This window comes from Oryctolagus cuniculus, chromosome 6, assembly GCF_051225735.1.
Source record: "Oryctolagus cuniculus isolate XC-2025 breed Fujian yellow rabbit chromosome 6, ASM5122573v1, whole genome shotgun sequence".
NCBI classification, from domain to species: Eukaryota; Metazoa; Chordata; class Mammalia; order Lagomorpha; family Leporidae; genus Oryctolagus; species Oryctolagus cuniculus.
In genome coordinates this window covers 62575783-62599436 of record NC_142872.1, presented here as the reverse complement: position 1 = coordinate 62599436, position 23654 = coordinate 62575783, and positions in this window count along the sequence as shown.

The window sequence follows — 23654 nt, the reverse complement described above, 5'->3', positions numbered from 1 at the left end:
TGGCTCTTTCCCTCTGAAATAATAAATCTAAAAATTAATAATAATAAATCTCACTACTTCCCAAAGGCCCCACATCACTTTGACATACGCGTCTCAGGGCACATAAAGAATTAGTATATAACAGGAGTTCACACTTGTGATCTCAAAACACTGTCAACTTTTTCTCTTTCTTCTTCCTGTTTTCCAGGTACCCTGCACGTCTGTATTGTGAAAGGTGCCCAACGCTGAAGAGGCAGAGGTGAGTCCAAGAGGAAGAGAATATAAGAAGAGGGAAGGGGAGCTGGGAGACAGTCCATGACTGTCAGTTACGAGGACAGCCAGTGGACGTTTGAGTAAGACAGAAGTCACCTCCGCAATGCACGAGTCAGAGGACGCTTGAGCAGCTGTCACAGCACCAGGCACCTTCAGTGGTGAGGTGTCCTTTCACCCTTCGGCTTCCCCTGCTTGTCTGTGCCCGGAGAATCCTGGGACTGCCAGTGGGCAGCCCCCTCTCTGTAGGGTGCTTCAACAAGGCATCAACTGATTGAACATGAACTAGATATCTTTAGCTATTTTTTTGTCTTCAAAATTGGTTATTTTGACCAAATTATTTCCTTCTGGTTCAGTTAAGACCAAAGATGGCTTGGGAGGGCAGTTCAAGAGAATTTGGTGGTGCTAGTTTTACTTCTCCTGTTTTGGAATGGAGTGTGGTGTTTAGGGAACACTAGGAGGGAAAGTGGGCCACCTTCTTACAGATGGTGGCTCCAGCAAGCCTCCCTAGTCAGCCCTTCTCAGAACAGGAGTTTGGCATGGTGGTTAGGACGCCACCTGAGGCACCGGCATCCTGTATCTGAGTGTCGGAGGGTTGGAGTCTGCTCCACTCCTCGCTCCAGCTCCCTGCTAACGCATACCCTAGGAGGCAGCAGGTGGCCCACCAGGTAGCCGGATCCCTGCTACCCTTGTGGGAGACTCGGTTTGAGTTCCCAGTTCTTGGTTCTTGGCCCAGCGCCGGCTGTTGCAGGCATTGGTGGATGGGGGTGTGCTCTCTCTCTCTCTCTTTCTCTCCTTCTCAAATAAGTAGAATACATAAAAATTTTGGAAAAGAAGTAAGCCCTCCCTTTTGCCTCCCCCAGGTATCTCTGTGGGCCCACAAAGGCCCAAGCCATCCTGACTGATCACTCTCTGCCTGCCTGGACATCCTTCCTGAACTGAGTTGACAGCACTGCTGTTCCTTCTATGAAGCCTGTTTCTGTCTCACTGCTTCTTCTTCCACTTGACACTGTAGTCTCTGTGGAATATTTTTGATCAAGTAGGAAAAAAAAAGAAAGTAAGAGCAAGTTCCCTCCGTGACAATCACTCTGCATCCCCTGGCCAGGTCCTGCTGAGCATCCTCTGATGAACATTGGTAAGGAGTGAGCCCCCGGGACGCTCGGGTCCTGGCAGAGCACCCTTGGGACAAAGTACGAGAGACGGGGACTCTAGGCAAGTCCTAGGACTCACCTGCTAACATGGCCTCTTCAGTTACTAATCGCTGCCAAAGTTAAAAAAAGGGGGGGGGGGGGGAGACTTCCTCTCTTGCTGAGCCGGAGGGGAAGGAGAAGCTGAAAGCTAGGAGGGGAAGGCGATCCGGGTTCTGCTGGAGGCCTGCGCGCAGGGATGCGGTGTAGACGCAGGGATGGGGCGAGTCTGCAGGCAGCAGGAATGCCCAGAGAGGCCAGGTCTGGAATGGGAGGAAGGGAGAGGCTGTTCTGGCTCAGGACACTGGTGGGGGAGAGTGGGGGGAGGGAGGCAGCAGAGGGGTGCAGGGGTGCAGAGGGGATCACACGTTCCCAGAGACGGAGGCCGGGAGGGCAGCTGAGCGCATACGGAACGTGAGGACAGTCCTGCCGCTAGGTGCAAGGTGTAAGCGAGACTGTGGGGTGAGGGGGCACAGAGCGGGAGGTGGACCCCCAGCTCAGCAGGGCTGACATGGAAGATGTTGCCCGTTCAGCCAAGGAGCTTGACCTTGTCCCAGGGTCCACAGGAGATTCTTTTTTTTTTTTTTTAAGATTTATTTGAAAAGCAGAGTTACAGTGAGAGAGAGTCATAGAGACAGAGATTCATCCCTCAAATGGACAACACAGCTGGGGTTAGGCCAAGCTGAAGACAAGAGCTTCTTCTGGGTCTCCCACATGAGTGGCAGGGACCCAAGTACTTGGGCCATCCTCTGCTGCTTTCCCAGGTGCATTAGCAGGGAGCTGGCTAGGAAGTGGAGCAGCCGGGACTCGAACCAGCACGCAGAAGGGATGTCAGGATCACAAGTAGAGGGTTTACCTGCTATGGCCCAATGCCAGCCCAACACTGGCCCCACATGGGGGATTCTTAAAGGGTTTCCTGTGTGGGAGTCACTTGTGGAAGTTTGTGCTTCAGTAAGAAATCTCTGGGCCACGGGAGAGGACAGACAGGTGGGGAGGAAGGCCAAGGCGGGGGAGGCCCCACCAGCACAGCTGGTTACTGCAGGCGAGGAGCACAGGGTGACAGGACTATGACTGTGACCAAGATGACAGATTCAGAGCCTGGACTAAGGTGAGGCATAGGAAGCACCTAGCGTGCAAAATTTAAGGAGGTACTCGCTCTCAGGACCATCCATATGCCAACTGGGCACCTGAGACACAGTGCTTCCTTAAATATTGTTATGTCCACTTCACCTGTTTGCCTCCCCCCAGAGCCTGGCCCTGGATAACTATGAGAAAGGACCCTATAACTGGCCATGCGCTTTTTCCAAAGGTCACGCAGTATCATGTTCATTACTGTTACAAGACTAAATGCCAGTAAGACAACTTTTACAGATCTTAATTGGCTTTCTCTGTGATGGACTAAAAATGGCTCACGATGCCGGCTCCGCCACGGGGGCAGGCCACGTTTACGGTCAGAGCAAAGTGATGCCCAGAACGTGGAAGTGAGGCAGAGACAGCTCACTGTCTTACCTGAGCATGGTTTCCACTGTTGGCTGTGCCTGATCGGCTGAGACCCTGGTAACAAGAGGGTCTGCTTATACAGCAAGTTCCGTGACAGCTCTCTGTATCTGCAGAAGCCTTTAGGCCATAGGTTTCACATTATTACTTGTTTTCTTCTTTTAGTTCCGAGATTCAGGGGCATGGGTTTGAATTCTGATGCGCCAACTCCCTGGCTCTCGTCCAATCTCACTCCTCCTTTGCTCACATTTGCAAGATGGACCAAAGGTCCTACAAGGCCAAGGGCTGCACCAAGTTTAGAGGCAGAAGCCACGGCAGGCAGCCCTTCGGTGGCCTCTGTCCTTGCCAGGGATGTGGTCAGTTTCTTTTGAAAGATCCCCAAATCCAATCGATTCTCTTTTTTGATGCACTAAACTGTGGTTTCAGAGCCTACAGCTCTTCCAATCCTCCCCCCCCCCCCGCAGGGTTTGCCACAGCTGTCTTATTAAATATGGAAAACATCTGTGTGTGGATTTCTTTTTTAGTACAAGTCCCCACATCTGGAAAATATTGGTCAAGAGTCTAATTAAGTATGTCAATGACAAATTGTTCTCACAGGAAGTATTTAGGACGAGCAGATAATTGGGATTTAATGACCTTGGCCTCTGTCCCTGCCTGCTTGTTTATGTGTCCTAGCAGAGGTGGGGGAGGCGAGGGTCTCACTCTGACCCAGACCCAGGCCCACTAGTCCTTGGCCACACCATGGAGACAAGCCAGAGCCACAAATGCAAGGAGTTGCCCTCAAGTGCGGAAGCAAGGATGGAGACCGTGTGCGAGGCCAGGTGTGTGAAAGCCACACCACATCCCCGGCACTTCCTGGAACCCCTGTCCATTCTACTCGGGCTGCCACTTCCAGCCAGGGCCAGACGCTTCTGGAAGATAAAACCCCAGGAAATGATTGGGCTTCTTTCTTGGACTTTCTCTTTCCCCCTTCCCAGAGCCTCGGCCCTCCGAGGGAAGTGGCTTCTTGGTCCCTCCCCTAGTCCCAGAAGGACATTCCCAACTTCTGGGGTAGTGAAGATTCCAGGGTTTTCCACACTGCACTATCTTCCCACCACAGGAGGGATTTCTTATCTAGCAAGGACTCTGGGAAGCTCTTCCTGTCCCCTGGGAGCTTCAAAAACTCCCTGGATCTTCTGGTCCCTGACTCCCTTGGCCATCCTGAGCCAAGACAACCCCAAGGGGGGCCAGTGCTGTGGCACAACAGGTTAAAGCCCCAACCTGCAGCACCAGCATCCCATATGGGCACCAGTTTGAGTCTCGGCTGCTCCACTTCCGATCCAGGTCTCTGCTGTGGCCTGGGAAAACAGTAGAAGATGGCCCAAGTGCAACCAGAAAGAAGCTCCTGGCTTCAGATCAGTACAGCTGTGGCCATTGTGCTCATTTGGGGAATGAACCAATGAATGGAAGACCTCTCTCTCTCTCTCTCTCTCTCTCTGCCTCTCTCTGTAACTTTTTCAAATAAATAAAATAAATCTTTAAAAAAAAGACAACCCCATGGGCTGATAAAAGAAACCACCCTGGCAGCAGGCAAAGGCCTCACCTCCACTTCAGCAACAAGAAGGTGATGGTTAAGTCGGACAGGGCCAGCCAATGTTAGACATTCATTTTAAAGGCGTGTTCAGGCCTGGAACACTCCAATTCATCCCCTTGCACAGCCTTGAGTCCTCTCTTGCCCTCACACATCCACTCCACAGTCAATCCTACTGACTATCTCAGAATGGTCCCCAAATACCTCTCCCCACTCCTTCCTGTCTTCATAGCTATCACCCAGTCCAAGCCATCACCTCCTCTAGCCCGGCCTTCTCTGTGAACACCCAACTGCAGCCTTGGCTGCTGCCCTGGGCGCCTCCAGGTGATTATCCATGCCCTAGCCAGGTGCAAATGAGAACCAAGTCATGTCAGAGCCCTCTGGTGGGCTCCCATCACACAGCGAATGCACCCTAGCATGGTGCAAAGCCTGCCCCACAGACAGCTCCACACCTGGCCACCTTCTTGGTAAGCTCTGACCGTCTAAGTCACTTTCATTGGCATTCACTCATCTTGAAGGCCATTAGAACACAAACTCCAGTAGAGAGGCCTTGTTCTCGTTAAGGTGAGGCAAGCAAGGTGCCTGGAGCGCTCATTCTCAGCTGCTGGATCTGCACTCACATGGCCTGAGAGTGTGCATCTCCTTCAATCTTGGGCCCTGGATGTCTGGCTTGCTCAGCCTGGTCCCAGCCCCGTGCCCAGGTCCATTTTCCAAGTGCCTGGCTGTCTTAGGTCCTTTTGTGTCACTGTTGTGAAATACCTGCAGCTGGGTAGTATATACAGTAAGGTTTGCTTGGTTCGTGTGGCTGAAATGCCCAACAGCCTGGCGATAGAGTCCAGGTCAGGGCCCGTGGCTGCATCGGGGGAAGCAGCAGGGTGCAGAAGGGGCACGTGCACGAGAGAGCACGCCGAGACGGCCGAACTCACTTTGCAACAATCCATTCTTGTGACAACTGATCTGCTCCTGTGAGAACTGCTGCAATTCCTTCTCAAAGGTAGAGCCCTCGTGAGCTGCTCATCTGCCACTCAGCTCTGCCCCTTAAAGATTCTAGCACCTTCACACCGCCACCCTGGACACCAAGCTTCCATAACACTGCCACACGGCAGGTGCACAACAAATACTTTTGGGATGAATGAATGAATGATTTTTTTAAGATTTATTTATTTATTCATTTACTTGAAAGTCAAGAGTTACAGAGAGAGAGGGAAAGATAGAGAAAGAGAGAGAGAAAGAGAGATCTTCCATCTGCTGGTTCACTCTCCAGCTCGTGGCAAAAATCAGGGCTGGGCCAGGCTGAAACGAGAAGCCAGGAGCTTCATCCGGGTCTCCCACATGGGTGGCAGAGGCCCAAACACTTGGGCAATCTTCCACTGCTTTTCTCAGGCCTTTAGCAGGGACTGGATCAGAAACAGGGCAGCCAAGACATGAACTGGTGCCCAGATCGGGTGCTGGCGTTACAGGAGGTGGTGTTACCTGCTCTTCCACAATGCCGGCCCTGTGGAATGAATGCATGAATGAATGAATTCTGACATTGTCAAGGTCAAGGCAGAATTCCCCCAAGTTCCCAAGTCCTGTCCAATATAAGCACATCCACTGTTCCTCTCCAGCTCCACTGCCGTTGTCTATCCTAGACCATTGCTGTCCCCTGGGCAATGGCTGCCCTCTTCTGCCTGTCACCTTTGAGTGTCCCGTGGCTCCTCCTCCACCATCTGCCACTTCCAGGTTCACCCACCTCAGCTGGTCCTCCCCACAGCCCCGTGTCACCCTCATGTTATGTCTTCCCCATGTTTGCTCAAGTGGCCACATCTGTCCAAATTAGACCTTATCCTGTCAAGCCTCTGTTTAGACTGTCTCCATGTCCCCTGCTGCCTGTGCAGGGACTCCAGGAGCTATGGACCGACATGCCAGACTCTTCAGAATTAGTCCTATAGACTTCTGTGTCTTCATCTCTCTCCCATCTCGCTCCAGCCACTGCAGCTCCCGTCCAGTTCTGGGCTTCTCTCTACCTGGGGCCCTCCCCTGGGGAATGGCTACCCCTTCTTGAAGACCCAGCTTAGAGGTCGCTCACTGGAGAAACCTTCCTGAGCAATGCTGGTTTCCTATCATCTTGGCAGGCTATAACCAAACATGATCAGCTGGGTTCTCATAAACATGGCAGTTTATCTTTCATAGTTCTCTGAAGTCCAAGAGCAAGCTGTCAGCAGATTTGGGGTCTGGTGAGGGCCCGCTCACTGCTGCTCAGACAGCACCTTCACATGGTAGAAGGGATAGGCAGCTCTCTGGGGCCTCTTGTGTAAGGTACTAATCCTCCCTGCCCATGACCTTGGCAGCCCCTGAGGACACCACCTCCTAGACCCATCACGAGGGGGATTGGGGTTCAACGCTGACGTTATGGAGGAGAGGACTTGAGGCCATGGCTCTTGTTATTAATTGTTGTTTAGAATCTCAGGGTTGAATTATCGCCCAGGGGGTATGCTATGTAAACTCCAGCTAATAACATCCTCCCAACCCCGTGGGTGACAAAAGGCCACCGCAATGTTTGCTCCCTTCAATGCCTTCATAGTGCTCCCTGCCTGCTGGACACAGGATGGAGAGTGGGGACAATGGGGTGCAAGGCTGGAGCCATCTCGTCCCTCCCACTCCTGCAGAGCACTCTCCAAGCAGGGGGAGGACGGGAAACAGAATGCACAGTGGACAAAGGCGCTACTTTGAGTGGCGCTGATTTAGTTGGGGGCGGGAGTAGAGGTGGGGGGCAGGCAGGGAGTTTCTCACCCCACGTCTTTCCCAATCATGACAACAGTGGCTGATGTGGGGTTGGGAAGCCTTAGTCTGGCCCCCACCTTGCTGAACCCCCTTCTTTTGCACAAGTGCTTTTGTACAGCACTTGGATTTGTTTTGATTCTGTTTTTATCCTTCTCTGCTACTTTTAATTTAGGGCAGGTGATACTGCTTTCCATTTAGAGAAGTAAATAAAGAAAATTTTTAAAATATATATTTTAGGGGCAGGTGTTTTCCCAGTGGTTGTGCTAGAGTTCAAGTCCCAGCTCTGGCTCCTGATTTCAGCTTCCTGCTAATGCACACTTTGGCAAAGAGTGGTGTTGGCCCAAGTGATTAGCTCCCTGTTGCCTATGCAGGAGTTCCAGGTGGAATTCCTGACTCCCAGCTTCAGCCTGGTCCAGCTGGGAAGGCTGGGGGGAGGGAAGACGAGGTGGTGGTAGAAGGAGAAGGGGGCTCAGTGTGAGCCTCTGTTATCAGGGCACTGCTTGGGTTTGAGTATCATTTGTTCCCACCAAAATTCAGGGAGAGGCTTTCATTCCTGAATGTGGCAGTGTTGGGGGGTGGGGCCTTGGGGGTCACGAACAGATCAAGGCCTTCTCATGGGAATGGTGCGTTCTCACACTCAGGGGATTGGCCCAGTTGCTGAGCGAGTGGGTTGCCAGCAGTCAAGCTGTCCCTTGTGTCAGTGTCTTCTGCACACACTTGTTTGCTCTTGATGTAACAGGAGGCCCCTGCCGGATGCAGCCACCTGATCTTGCATTTCCGGAACCATGAGCTCAATCCATCTCTACTTTTTATGAACTGCCCAGCCTCAGGTCTTTTGCTACAGCAACAGAAAATGGATTAAGACAGGTGCTAATCCCATCCAGGAGGGCAGAGCCCTCCTTCTTAATCCCTCCCCAAGGCCCCATCTGCATCACGGTCACACTGGGTCATAGGTTCCAGCACATGGACGTTGAGGGGACACCAGCATTCAGACCAGAGCCCCGTGGAGACCACCACGTCTCCCCTCAGGGTCTCATCTCCACCTCAGTGGCCTCACAGTCCTCCTAGGGCAGCCTTCAGTACGCTCGGGAGACAGCAGGGCCTTTGTTCGTTGGGGACCAGAGGCTCCCTCCTCCAGCCAGCAGCCCTGAAGCTCTGCATGACTGCCGAGCACTGGTTGGCATCCCAGGCTTCTTCCACCAAGCAGCCAGCGCTGTTGCACCACTGGAGCTCGGGAAGCAGAGTCAGAGCAGGGCGTGCAGCAGCAAGGACAGGTAGATTTTTTCAAGCACCTGCATCCTATTGAGAGTGACGATCACCCACATGAACCGAATCCTGCCCGGCTTCTTCCCAGTGAAGCTGCGAGAGAGAGACTTCGGTCTCCTCAAACAGCACTTTCCTTCCTTCTTCCCCAACTTCCTTCCTTCCTCACCATCCCCCTTTTCTTTTCACGATGGAATAATTCATTCGGTTAACGCTTTGCATGGAGTCCCCAACACACAGAGGAAAGGGCAGAGCAGAGGACTCAAAGTGAGACGTGGCCATCGCCACCCCAGAAGCTTACAGAGTCTTGGTAAGTATTTGCATGTATGCAAAACAGCAACTTGTAATACACACGAACAATAAAAGTATGCCAACATGTCCGTTCCACCTCACTCACTTAGAATGCATAGAAGCGCATCTGTTGGGGTGTTCTGTGCACGGCTTTCAGACAGAGGTGGGTGAACTTAGTCTGATTCAGTTCGCTTCCTTTCTATCAGATCTCACAGATGGCCTCGGAGTCCGCTCAGTTCCTGCAGCAGAGTTGGTGGGCAAAACAGACTTCCATTCTGAGAGGCTGCGCTCCAGGACAACGCTTTTGCACTAGTGGTGCCCTCTAGTGGCCAGTGCTCAGCACCAGCCCATTTCTTTTTGATTAATCGCATTTGGTCTGTTTGGAACTCCCTCCTTCTCCCTTCCTAGGATGCAGCTGGCTTCCGGTAAGTCTCGTGAAAGGGTGATTCCATCTCACTCTCGTTGGCTGACGATTCCTCAGCCATATCCATCTGGTCTCCTCTGGATGCTGCCATCACTTTCCGCCTGTCCTTCCCTGAGTATGCCCATGTTTCAATCCATGTTTTGTGGTCATGGCACTAAATACCCTCCAACGTTCTCCAGTGGCACGAGGCCCCACTGTTAACTTTAACAAAGAACACAAACATAGGTGAGAGTTTACCAAGAGTCAGACACGGCGACTCTGTACACGTGGTGGAATCATCGCAGTGTCAGGATATTGTCATCCCCAGGTTGGCAAAGGAGCAAACACAAACTCAGCAAGATTAAATGACTCGGGGCCGGTGCTGTGGTGTAGTGAGCAGGTAAAAAAGCTGCAGCCTCCAGTGCCAGCATCCCATATGGGCACTGGTTCAAGTCCTGGCTGCTCCACTTCCAATCCAGCTCTCTGCTATGGCCTGGGAAAGCAGTAGAAGGTGGCCCAAGTCCTTTGGCCCCTGCACCCACATGGGGGACCTGGGAAGCTCCTGGCTCCTGGCTTTGGATCAGCCCAGCTCCAGCTGCTGCAGCCAATTGGGGAGTGAACCAGCAGATGGAAGACCTTTCTCTCTCTCTCTCCTCTCTTCTTTCTCTTCTCTCTGTGTCAGACTTTAAAATAATTAAATAAATCTTTAAAAAAAAGATTAAATGACTCTCCCAAAGTCACTTGATGGGGAAAACAATAACAAAACAATTCTTCCCCAACCAGCTTCTTAGATCTTTGTCCCCCAGCATTTCAGGAGGACTCGTTCAAGGAAAGAGATGGAAAATAGTGCCGAGTCCACCGGGCACCAAGCACCGGTGTAGTCATCAGAAGAGCTGTTTCATTAATTCCTCATAACTACCTACTCGTGCAGGAACCATCCATCCGTTCTCTATCTGTTCTTCCACTCGTTCAATCAATGATTGATTTTGCACACACAGAATTCCAAGAATTAGGCAAGGTGCGAGTTACATGAAGAAAAACAATCCCCAGGAAAGACTTCCAGTCTGACAGCTTCCGGTAGCCCAGACTAGAAGCCAGCCAAGCTCTGCACTCACGTGGATGGGATGGGCTGCCTCGTGATGAGACCTTGCTCATTGCACAGAAGCAGGGCTTCTAAATCAGAAGTTGTGGAGCAAAGAGGAAGGAGAGAGAAAAGCAATACCCTAAGGTGATCATTAAGCTGAAAATAACACTGAGAAGTAGTATTTCTTGAGCCTGTCGGTTTGCTGAGCGGGGAGCCCGGGGCTCTGGGTTACTGAGTCTCCAGCCTCCTCTTGGAAGGCTCTGCTGTGGTCCCTCATGCCACAGGCAGGCAGCTTCAAGAATGGAGAGGTGAAGGACCTTTGCAGAGACATGCGGCTTCTTCGTAATGAGGCCAAACTCAAATTAAAGTCTCTGGCTACAGAGCCGGAGCCTGGACTCTTGGGCTATGGGCAGAGCCAAGAAGGGGAGTAGAGGGAAGCAGTCATGGGCACCTTGAGTGATTTTTAAGGGTTTTGACCTTGACTTGAATATCTTTACGGAATCCTTGAAGGGCTTGGAGTGAGGGAAAGCTACCAGAGTTCACTTCATGACAGCAGAAGCGAGAGGCTGTCTGAAGAAAGGAACCTACCGGAAACCGATTGTTTCCAGGCCAAGGAGCAGGGGAAGGGGCCGCACTGGGACACGCTGAGCTGGAGAAGCGGGCAGGCCTCGGGCTGTGCGTGCTCAGAGCGCAGGAGAGAGGTGGGGCTGCTCACGAGGATTTGGGAGTTGTCCGAATGTAAGTTCAAGTTCAGATTGTGGGCCTGCTGACTCCGGGGAAATCAAGACGAGAGTGAGACAGAGAAGGCCGGGGAGCAGCCAGGCCAAGGTGGAGGGCGCTGTGGAGCCTCGAGGATGGTGCTGACAAGGAGGGCCTGGGGGCCGTCGGCCCAGCGGGGTCACGAGGCTTGGGACAGAATGTGCCCATGCCACTCCATGACCACACGTTTAAGGTCGGGGCGAGGTCAGGACTTGGGGAAGTTGTATTTGGTTCCCAGCAAGTCAGCCACCATGAATTTCAAAATCTCTCTCCATCTGGAAGGCAGAAAATGATTTGCAGTCCTCAGACGGCTCCAAGGGCACCAGGTTTTGCCAAGTCACTGTATTTGACAGAAATGGGCCGTGAAATGCCGGCTAATTGCTACAAGATTTACCAGGGAAGGAGGGCCTGAGAACGGGAGACTGGGAGGTGTGCTGTCCGTCTTTCATGTGGGGAGCCGAGGGGCTGGGGGATAACAAGACATAATGGGCTCACTTCTCCAAGCGCCAAATTACCGGGATCATTTTATCCTAGTGAAAGAAGGATGGAGCTTTTAAAAACGGGCAATTATGACATATTTTTTTCATTGTTGTCGAGAAAGCTAAACCACAATTATCCCCGCTATTTCGGAGGGGCTTTCAAAAGGCGCTCATGCTATTGTTGAGCTCATCTCGCCCAGGCTCCAGGGAGAGGTTTATTTGCTGTCATGATCCTGCCTGATCCCTTCTCTCCGTACCTGACAAGTCTATGCAGTGCTGCTCCCACGTGTTCTGCCCCCGCCCTAGAACTGGACCACGGGGCCCCTGAACCAAGTGCAAGAAATGGTTTCCAAATAACCAGTGCTACCTGCTGAGTCTTCAAAGAAATGTCAGTCATCTTACCTAGCAGCCCTCCCTCCCATGACCGTGGGGAAGCACCCCTTAAGTCTCTTACTCCCCTCAACTAAAAGCTCCAGTAATGCCCATGGCTTGGCAAGCCCAGGGCTACTAGAACTCGGCTCTCACACTTCTCATCTCGTCTTAGCTCTTCCCTCTTCAATTATTCACTTGCTCATTCATTCATTCAACCCACGTATGTCAAGCGAGTTGGGTATGCTCAGAAGGTTTTCATGGAGGGAAGGCAGTCAAGGAGGTCAGAGGTCATGACACAGCTGGAGAGGTTATGTTAAGTGAGGAGGAAGGGCTTTGGGATCCAGAGAACATGACACCTGTGCTGAGTGTCCAGTGAAGGGACATACCCAGTTTCAAGTTTAGGGAAAGGGGTAGCCAGTGGCACAATCACCAAGAGAGGCGCCTTGGAGAAGAAATGGGTTTGACAGATGGGGGTGGGGGTGGGCTGCTTTGGGAACTTGCTAGCCAACAGGGGATGGTGGACAGTCAAGAGGAGGTGCCCTGTGATCAGCTGTTTATGGTAATCTGGTGCCCTGGTGAGAGTGGCAGGCTGGAGAGAGACACAAGGGAGTGGGCAGTACGGAGTGGGCAGAGTCCTGGGGGTGAGTAAGACCATGGGGCTGGGAGAACAGCAGCAGTCCTAGCTGCCAGGCCATGTGGAAGAAGACAAGATGGCAGAAGGAGAACGAGCTCACTCGTGGGCCCTGGGCACACAAAGTGCTGAACTCTGCTTTCTCCAGTGGGCACAGGCAAACCTCGGGCTGACCATGCCCAATCTGCTTCACCAAAACAGGGGTGAGATTGACGGTGACAGTAACACCGACTCCTACTCTATGTCTTCCCCTCGGCCTTGAAATACAGAATTTGGCTGGCTTTTGTCACCAGTCCCTGGCCATAGCCCTGAATTCTGGAAATTTCCCAGGTGACAGGAGAGTGTTCTTCATGGGGTCTCAGACCACATCTGAGTTTACGCTAATGAGGTGACTCGGGCTGGAAAACCCAGCTTCGGGATTAGCCGCCCATGTAATACCAGCTCAAACTCGAGGGAGAAGAGGGGGCTAGAAATTGAATCTTGGGGCTGGCGCTTTTGTGTAGTGGGTTAAGGATGCTACCTGTGGTGCTGGCATCTCATATGGGCGCCGGTTTGAGTCCCAGCTGCTCCACTTCTGATCAGCTCTCTGCTATGGTCTAGGAAAGCAGTGGAAGATGGCCCAAGTCCTTGGGCCCCTGCACCCATGTAGGAAATCAGGAAGAAGCTCCTGGCTCCTGGCTTTGAATCAGCCCAGCTCCAGCCATTGCAGCCATCTAATGAGTGAACCAGCAGATAGAAGAGATCTCTCTCTTTTTGCCTCTGCCTTTTTTTTTTTTTAAGATTTATTTATTTATTTACTTGAAAGTCAGAGTTACAGAGAGAGAGAAGGAGAGGCAAAGAGAGAGGTCTTCCATCTGCTGGTTCACTCCCCAATTAGCCGCAATGGCTGAAGCTGTGCCGATCCAAAGCCAGGAGCCAGGGGCTTCTTTCGGGTCTCCCATATGGGTACAGGGACCCAAGGACTTGGGCCATCTCCTACTGCTTCCCCAGGCCATAGCAGAGAGCTGGGTCAGAAGCAGAGCAGCCGAGACTCGAACTGGGTCCCATATGGGATGCTGGCTCTTATGCACTGGCTTTACTCGCTATGCCACAGCGCTGGCCCCTGTCTTTAAAATAATAAATAAATCTTTAAAAGAAAGAAAGAAAGAAAGAAAGAAAGAAAGAAAGAAAGAAAGAAAGAAAGAAAGAAAGAAAGAAAGAAAGAAAAAAGAAAGAAAGAGAAATTGAATCTTGGGCATGAGCTGTGGAGTAATAGGTAAAGCCACAGCCTGTAATGCCGGCATCCCATAGGGGCACCAGTTATGTTCCAGCTGCTCCACTTCCAATCCAGCTCCCTACTGATGCACCTGGGAAAGCAGTGGAGGATGGCCCAAGTGCTTGGGCCCCTGCACCCATGTGGGAGACCTGGAAGAAGCTCCTGGGTCCTGGTTTCAGCCTAGTTCAGCCCTGGCCATTGCAGTCTTTGGGGGAGTGAACCAGTGGATGGAAGATCTCTGTCTCTCCCTCTCTCTATAACCTTGCCTTTCAAATAAATAAATATGTGAAAGAAAGAAAGAAAGAAAGAAAGAAAGAAAGAAAGAAAGAAAGATTTTTTTGACAGAGTTAGACAGTGAGAGAGAGACAAAGAGAAAGGTCTTCCTTCCGTTGGTTCACCCCACAAATGGCCGCTATGGCTGGCGCACTGCACCAATCCGAAGCCAGGAGCCAGGTGCTTCCTCCTGGTCTCCCATGCGGGTGCAGGGCCCAAGCACTTGGGCCATCCTCCACTGCCTTCCTGGGCCACAGCATAGAGCTGGACTGGAAGAGGAGCAACCAGGACAGAATCCGGCACCCTGACTGGGACTAGAACCCGGGGTGCTGGCGCCGCAGGCAGAGGATTAGCCTAGTGAGCCGCGGCGCCAGCCAAAAGATCAAATTTTATGGCCAATGATTCAATCAGGCATGATGAAATGAGGCGGCTCCAATAAAGACTCTGCACTTGGAGGTCTGGGTAAGCTCCCCTGGCTGGCACTGTTCTGTGGCTTGTCACACAGTGATGTCCTGGGAGGGTCCTGACATCACAAGAAGACAGGGAAGCTTCATGAAGGGACCCTCCTAGACCTAGCCCTATCTGGCCCTCCTTTTGGCTGAGTTTGCTGATTTGTGTGCTTTGTAATAAAGCTGTCATCTTGTGGCCTGGAAGTGCAGTGGAGGATGGCCCAAGTCCTTGGGCCCCTGCACCCGCATGGGAGACCGGGAGGAGGCACCTGGCTCTTGGCTTCAGATCGGCACAGTGCCAGCCATGGCGGCCAACTGGGGGGTGAACCAATGGAAGGAAGACCTTTCTCTCTGTCTCTCTCTCTCTTACTGTCTAACTCTGCCTGTCAAAAAAAAAAAAAAAAAAAAAAAAAAAAAAAAAAAAAAAAAAAAGCTGTCATCCTGAGCAGTGTTTCCCTGACTTCTGTGAGTCTCTGTAGCACATTGCCAAACCTGAGCAGCAGGAACTCTGTCATTTGTAACCCGCTGGTCAGAAATTCTGATGGTCCGGGGACTCCTGAACTTTGTATTGGTGTCTAAAATAAAGACTGTCCTGCAGAGAACTGATCCCTCAGCCAGTGAAGTTGGGCCCAACTCCGCATAGTTGGTGCCAGAAGGCATCATGCCCTTGTTCTTAAAATTATTGGGTTCTAGGGCCAGCATTGTGGCGTAGTGGGCTAAGCCTCCGTCTGGGGTGCTGGAATCCTATACGGGCACCAGTTTGAGTCCCGGCTGCTCCTCTTCCCATCCAGCTCCTTGCTATGGCCTGGGAAAGCAGTAGAAGATGGCCCAAGTCTATGGGCTCCTGCATAGCGTGGGAGACCCGGAAGAAGCTCCTGGCTCCTGACTTCAGATCAGCAGAGCTCTGGCCATTGTGGCCATTTGGGGAGTGAACCAGTGAATGGAAGACCCTTCTTGCTCTCTGGCTATACCTCTCTCTGTAACTCTGTCTTTCAAATAAATAAAATAAATCTTTAGAAAGAAAGAAGAGCATTGGGGGCTAGAAGCTGTGGAAGAAGGCATGATCTACAGCTCAGCTGGCTGAGTTTGAGATGTCACTCAGATACCCAAGAGGACAGACATATCAAATAAGCAGCTGGACATAGATGACTGGACTTGAGGGGGATGCTGGAGATATAAAGGTGACCGCCATCAGAATACAGATCCCATTTAAAGACATAATCAAGGAAACTAGTTATAGACAGAGAAGAGAAAAGGATCAAAGACTAAACCAGGAGCAACTCAAATTGAATGGGCAGGAAGGAAAAAAAAAAGAAATAAAACTGGCTACTGAGAGTAGGGTCTGACCAGCAGGACAGACACAAACTAAGAAAACAGCTGAAGAATTTGCATCCAGGAAGGGGAATGATTAAGTTTGTCAAGAGCTGCTGAAAGGTCAGAGATATGGAGTCACTGGATTTAGCAACATGGAGATCATTGGCAAGACTGATGGCAATGATCTCGGCATGAGCATCTCCACGAAGTGGCAATGGGGATGCCTGGTGGAAGCAGGTTTCAAGATAACAGGGGACACAAATGGGACACTGAGTAGCAACAACGATTCCCAAAAGATGTGCTGCAAAGGGGAGCAAAAAAAGGGGCAGGAAGCAGTAAGGAAAGTCAAGGGGTAGAATTTTTCTTTCTTTGTTTGCTTCCTTTTTTAAGAAAAAAGATGGAAGAATCAATGAAGCCAAGATATTTCAATCACTGGATGGATCTAAAGCCATGACAGTGAAGGAATAATTCCAGTAGAATCACTTATTTGTCCCAGGGTCACAGGGGTATTTATAACACTAACAGCCTCAGAGTCCTAGGGCCTCAATTAATAAGGAGCAATTACTATCTTCGGGCTTATCCATAACAAATTGAAATGGTCCCTTCTAGAAGCTTTTGCTAAGTTTTAAATCCATTCAGGTGGCCTGGATGTACCAAATAGCACTGAAACTCAGATCAGGAATGGTGTGAGGTAACATTCTCTGGGGACAGGCATAGGGGATCTTCGGAGCAGAGTAAAGTTGTCCAAGAATGATGTGTGCTCAGCAGACTCATAGAATGACAAATGCCCTAAACAGCACTCTGGCCTCAGAATCAGCCCTTAAGTCATTCAGATCTGGCTAAAAACAAACAAACAAACAAACAAAAAAACATGAGAACATTTCAGGCATGAAAAGACAAGACAAAGTGGCAAAAAATGACCTACATGAAAGATCTCTGTGAGTGAGATCCCAGTGGAAAGAAGGGGCCATCAAAGAAGGAGGTACCTTTCTCTGAAAGGAGAAGAAAACTTTCACTTTGCTTATGGTCCTGTCTAAATAATGACGGCGTTTGTAGACTCAAAAGGCCTCCATAGCCTTGGCATCTTATGACAAGAGCCTTAGGTGATCACTGACATTATAAATAAGAGTGTCAATTGTTAAATCAACAACAGGAGTCACTGTGCACTTGCTCCCCATGTAGGACCTCTGTCTTTAATGTGTTACTCTGAGAATTAATGGAAAAACTTGTCTTCAAACAGTACTTTATACTTTGTGTGTGTGTGTGTGTGTGTGTGCAAACTGTTGAAATCTTTACCTAATATAGAGTTGATCTTCTGTATATAATTAAAAATGAATCTTAATGAAGAAAGGGATGGAAGAGGGAGTAAGAGGTGGGATAAGAGTGGGGGTGGGAGGGAAAGTATGGGGGGAAGAACTGTTATATTCCAAAACTGTACCTATGAAATTTATATGTATTAAATAAAAGCTTTCTTAAAAAAACCTAACTACTAAAAAAAAGAATGATATGTGCTTCTTCATTTGACTGGTTCCCTAATTCTTGGGTTTATTTTCCTCATTTCAGAGTCTTTTCCTGTTTCAGTTCTAGGTGCCTTGAGGTGAGATGCCACAGACATCTTGAATTAACCTGCACAATTTAGTCCCTGCTGTTGGGGTGCCTTCCAAACTTTCAAAAAGATTTTCAAGATGGCTTCCTCATCACTTACAATTCTTCCACAAGTTCCAGGTATTGCCACTGGGCTAAGGGTGACCTTGGGAGGGCTCTCCTCCATTAGAAAGTGGGGAAACCAACCTCACAGATGATAGCATTGCAATTTAGCATGTGCAGCTGTCTGGTAGAATAGGTGTAAGCAGGCGCTCAGACCACTGGATCTGAGACCCAGTGAGTTCAAGCCTAAGTCGTGCTGAAGCTGATTAGGTTGCCTTTGTACTGATCACATATAGACATTTTTTCCGGCCATTGTTCCCTGAATAACACAGTTTAACAATTATTCACATAGCATTTTCATTGTATTAAGTATTTTAAGGAATCTAGAGATGATTTAAAGTACATGAGAGTGTGCATAGGGTCTAAGCAAACACTACACCGTTTTATAGGAAACACTTGAACATCTGCAGATTTTTGTATCCACGAGGGGAAGAGCTCATAGAACCAAGCTCCATGGATACTGATCGAGGGAAAAGAGCTGTATTCAGTTGTTCATTTATGTGACAGTGTAGAATGTGATCACATGTGTCATCTGGAGAAGTCAATGTCTCCTCTTGGGCATTATTCTCCTTATTGATTAATTGAGGCAAAAATTATACCACCTCACGGGGTTGTGATGAGGATGCAATGAGCTAAGGCATTAACACACAGAGGACAGTCCCCAGAATCACTGGTAGTTGTATAATAAGTGTGAGCTACTTTATTGCTCCTTGGAAAGTCTCTACTAGCGGACTTTAAACCCCATGAGGACAAGGACATTTTTGTTTTTACTCATAGGCACTCAACATTCATTCCCTAAAGGAACAGATTAATCACAAAACTGAACTTGTTTAAACCAGTTCCAAAAAAGTTGACTTTGAAGGGGTGGGTGTTTGGTGCAGGGATCAAGTCAGTTTGGGATGCCTGCCTCCGTATTGGGTCGCCACATTTCACGTCCCCACTCTGCTTCTGACACAGCTTCTTGCTAATGCACACCCTGGGAGGCAACAGCAAATCAGTCCCTGTAACCCACGTGGAGACCCGGAATGGGTTTGGCTCTGCCCATCTTGGATGTTGTGGGCATATGGAGAATGAACCAGTGGATGGGAGATCTTTCTTTATCTTCCTCTCTGTCTCGCTCTTCCTCTCTACCCCTCTTTCAAATCAAAGTCAATCATTTTTTTAAAAAATTGACTTGCAATTGACATAAAGAACCCCATAGTTGTTCACCTTCTCCAGCATGGTTGGCTGTGCTAGTATGCATCCTTAATTCTCTTGGGGAAATCGGCCTCTCGCATTCAGTCACGGACCAACAGCGACACTGGCACTGGACACTGGATCGCACATCCCCGGAGCATGGAGCCTCTTGCATCTCATCTTACTCAGTGTCATTATCTGTGACACTCTTGAAAGGGGAATCACAGCCATGAACAATTGGCTGAGCTCATTTGAAATAGGCAGGCACTGAATCAATAATTCCCGTCTGATTTAGAGTCTCGATCAGGTTAGCTTTCCTCCAGAAACAACAGCGTGGGTGGAGTCATTTGGATCAATACCTCGCAGTTGCAAAATGCAAGGGGTGAACTGGCCCAGCTGTTACTTTGCAGGTGAAACTGAGACCTGGAGAAGAGATGTTGCTGGTCTAGTGTCACACCACGAGTTAGGGCGGCACCAGCACTCCTCCTGAGCCCAGAAACCCAGGAGGAGATGCAATGAGGTGAGACAGCCCAGAAAGATGGAAGCGTTTGTTGCCTCTGCTTCTGATGGCCAGGAAGGGAGAGGAAGTCATCGCAGGCCCATATTTTTCATTAACTTTAAGGTTTTTTTTTTTTTTAAAGACTTATTCATTTATTTGAAAGGTGGAGTTACAGAGGCAGAGGGGAGTCTTCCATCTGCTGGTTCACTCCCCAGATGGCCGCCGATCTGAAGCCAGGAGCCAGGAGCTTCTTCCGGGTCTCCCATGCAGGTGCAGGGGCCCAAGGACTTGGGCCATCTTCTACTGCTTTCCCAGGCCACAGCAGAGAGCTGGATCAGAAGTGGAGCAGCTGGGACTAGAGCCTGCGCCCATATGGGATGCCGGCATTTCAGGCGGCAGCTTTACCCGCTATGCCACAGGACGGGCCCCTAACTTTAAGGTCGACAAGGAGCACATGAATGCTGCTTCCTCTAACCAATTTTAAATTACAGATAACTCTGATGTTCCCTCTAACCATGCTTCAACCCGCTCCCTTTCAGAGCCTCTCCAAAGACATCTGCTGTCATCAGTTTAATAAATCTCCTTCCAAAAATTTCTCTGTATCATTACAAGCATGTGTGTGAGTATCACAAAAGTATATTCCTGTTGTTTGGTGTGATATGTTTGCTGTATTCCCTGTATTAGCCTGGAAGTTGATTTTTACTCTTAGTTGTATGGTTTTATGGGAATAAGTGTGGCTCCATCTCATTCTTTTTAAAAAAATTTTATTTATTTACTTGAAAGTCAGAGTTACACAGAGAGAAGGCAAGGCAGAGAGAGAGAGAGAGAGAGAGAGAGAGGTCTTCCATCTGCTGGTTCACTCCCCAATTGGCTGCAACAGCCAGAGCTGCGCCAATCCAAAGCCAGGAGCTCCTCCGGGTCTCCCACACGGGTGCAGGGGCCCAAGGGCTTGGGCCATCTTGTACTGCTTTCCCAGGCCATAGCAGAGAGCTGGATCGGAAGTGAAGCAGCCAGGTCTCGAACCAGTGCCCACATTGGATGCCGGTACTTCAGGCGGCGGCTTTATCTGCTATGCCACAGCGCTGGCCCCTCCATCTCATTCTTTTTAACTGGTATGTTACAGTCTTCAATGTGAATGTATCAGTGTATTTATACATCCCTCTAGTGCCAGCCATTCACAAAATTCCAAATCTCTTCTATTACACACAATGCCACCTTAAAAAGCTTCCCATCTGCTCCTGGTGCACACACGTGATAGCTTATTTAGGGAAAAGACCCAGGAAAACTGCTCGACATGGGTGTGTACTGTGTTACTTTTATTAGATGCTGCCAAGTTGTTCTCCAAGAATCTGCTAGAACCTACACTCCTACCCATACTTTCCAGGAGTTCCCATGTTCCCACACCTCACCAACACTCAATAACATGATGCTCCTCCCCCAGGGTGGGTGGGGGCAATTGTCGCCTCCATTTAGACTTTCCCAACTGCTAATGGAGTCCAAGCACTTTTTTCAATGATGCTCATCTGTATCCCTGGTAGGCCAATTGCTTCTTAGCGGCCTTTGCACATTTTTCATGGAGCTATTTGACTTTTCTCCCAACCCTAACTCAAAAAAAAAAAAAAAAAAATCTAAGCACTTAAGCCCTGCTGAAATTTGAAGTGAATCAGAAGTCAGAAATCTCATGCTGCATGACAGCATGACTTGAAAGGTTGGGTCTGTAGGGTGGGGTGTTGAGGCTCGATGGAGAAATGTGGATAACAGCCAGATCCAAAATCAAACTGCGTGCAGGGAGCGGAGGGAGTGGGGGCCCTGAGCTACACGGGTAAATCCCTCCACTGATAACCAAATGCAGAAGAGGGGCATGCTGGGCTGGCAGAGACCCCTGTCCATAAAACAGTGGGAAAAATTCATTAGTATTTTATATTGATTGCATACTGAAATCATAATATGATGACTATATTAGGTTTCATAAAACACATTATTAAATAAATTTGACTTATTTCTTTTCACCTTTTTAATGTGGATGCCAAAAAAATTTGCAATAATGTAGATGGCTCATGTTATATTTCTGTTGGATGATGGAAGTCTAGAAATTTTAGAAAGCAAATTTCTAGTCCCAGGACTTCAATCAGAAATCATGTGTCCTTGGGCTGTTGAGGGAGGAGTCAAACTCGGACATTTCTTTTTCTGTAGAAGTGGAAACACAGCGGTCCCTCACTATCGTCGCACACCAAGACCTACAGACATGCGTGTCCCTGATATAAAGTGTCACAATATGGGCAGGTATTTGGCATAGCAGTTAAGACACTGTTTGGGACACTCATATCCCATACTGGAGTGCCTGGGGTCGAGTTTTCTTTCTGACTCCTGGCTCCAGCTTTCTGCTAATACACACCTTGGCAGGTAGCGTGTGATGAATGACCCGAGCAGTTGGGTCCCTGCTCCCCATGCGGGAGGCTCCTTCTGAGGTCCCAACTTCCTGGTTTGGTGCCTGATCCACCTGCAACTGTAGTGGGCATTCAGGAAGTGAGCCGGCAGACAGGAGATCTGTCTGTATCTCTCTCTCTCTCTCCCTGTGTGTGTGTGTGTGTGTGTGTCTGCCTGCCTGCCTGCCTTTCAAATACATTTAATGAATTAATTTTTGTAAAACAATGGTGTAGCATTTGCCTGGAATCTACACACATCCTTCTGTATACTTTGAAACATCTCTCAATTATTTCTAATACCTAATCAGTGCAAATGCTAAGTTAACAGCTGTTCTACTGTGTTGCTTAGGGGGCATGCCCAGACATCTGTACATGTTCAGTACAGATGTAATTTTTTATCTGAATACTTCCAATACGAGGTTGGTTGAATCCAAGGATATAAAATGCCTGGGTATGGATAGTGCGCTTTAGTCTGACCCAGCCCAGGGCCTCACTCTGCCCCTCGTGCCTTGTAGTGTGTCTGAGTTGTCAGCTCATTCTGGATTTATCACAAGGGGTTTACAGGAGAGTTGAAGGCAAGGAGGCCGATGCCTCCCCCTCCCCCTGCTGTCACGACATTGATTTGTCAGACCCTAAGTCCAAGGGAGATAGAAGCTTCACCTCTCTCATCACCAGGATTCCCCAGGGCGAGGCTTGCTTTTTTCTTTCATCACCCAGATCACCAGATTTTATTTCTCAAACAAAATTGCTTTGGACTTTACCTGCTCAGAGTTAGGATTCCTAGGAAAGGAGCAACTCAGAAATGACGTACAGAGAAAAAGAGGAAGGAAGGCTGTTTCTTGGTGCTGGTGTTAGCTTGCTCGGGCTGCCAGAAGCAACTTCGCTTCTCACAGTGCGAGAGGCCAGAAGTCAATGTCAGGGGTCAGTGGGGCCAGGCTGCTTTTGCAGGCTCTGGGGAAGAGGCTACTTACTGTCCCTTGCCTCTTCCAGCAGCTGGTGGCTCCAGGCATTCCTGGTCTGCAGGGGCATCCCTAATGACCTCCTTCTGTGTCTCTGTGTGTCCTTTCCAGCATACCCTTGCCTTCACTGTGTCTGCAAAGACCCTATCTCAAACAAGATCACATCCTGCCTCTCCAAGTGGACATGAATTGGCAGGAGGTTGGGGGCAGTATCTTAGCATGTTTTCCTGTGCTATAACTGAATACCACAGACTGGGTAATTTATGAAGAATAGAGATCCATCCAGCTTTTGGTCCTGGATGTCCAAGGTCAAGGAGCTGCATCACGTGAAGGTCTTCTTATTGCTGGGGGCCCTCTGTAGAGCCCTGGGGTGGCCCAGTGTGCCACAGGGCAAGAAGGGTCTGGCCTTGATAACATGACCTGTCTTGAGAAAATTCATTAACCCATTAATGCATTAAACCACGAGAGGACAGCCCTCACAGCCCAATCATCTATTTAAGGTTCCACCTGTTACTATCTCCCAATGGGAATTACATTCTAATATGAGTTTTGAGAGAGACATTCAAACTATAGCAGGTGGTCACTGGCAAGGATCTTGGAGCAAGAGAGTCTGCAGCGATGCCCGAGAGTGTGAGGCAGAGGGAGCCCTTAGCGGTGAGCAGAGGCCTTTGGAAGGCCAGGGGCTTAGATGTGGGTAAGGCTCCCTTACTGGGCCGGGCAGAGTGGGTCCAGTGCAGACTTTCTGCAGAGTCTGGAGTTGGCACAGGCATTGCATGGTGAGGTTGCCCTGCAGGGAGCAGAGCCAAACTTCTTAGACAAGCCTTAATCCATGAGTGGATGAACCACTGGTGAGCACGGAGTCACCTCTTAGAGGCCCCTAGTCCCAGGTCTCAGTATCTCCCTCTAGGGATGGTATTTCACCATGCATTTTGGTGGGGACATCGAAACCAGAGCAGGCTGCCAGGGGCGCACACTCTGACTCCTCCATGCTGGGCTGCACACACGGTGGGGCGGGGTCTCAGCGCTGCACCGGGATGGGTTCCACCTG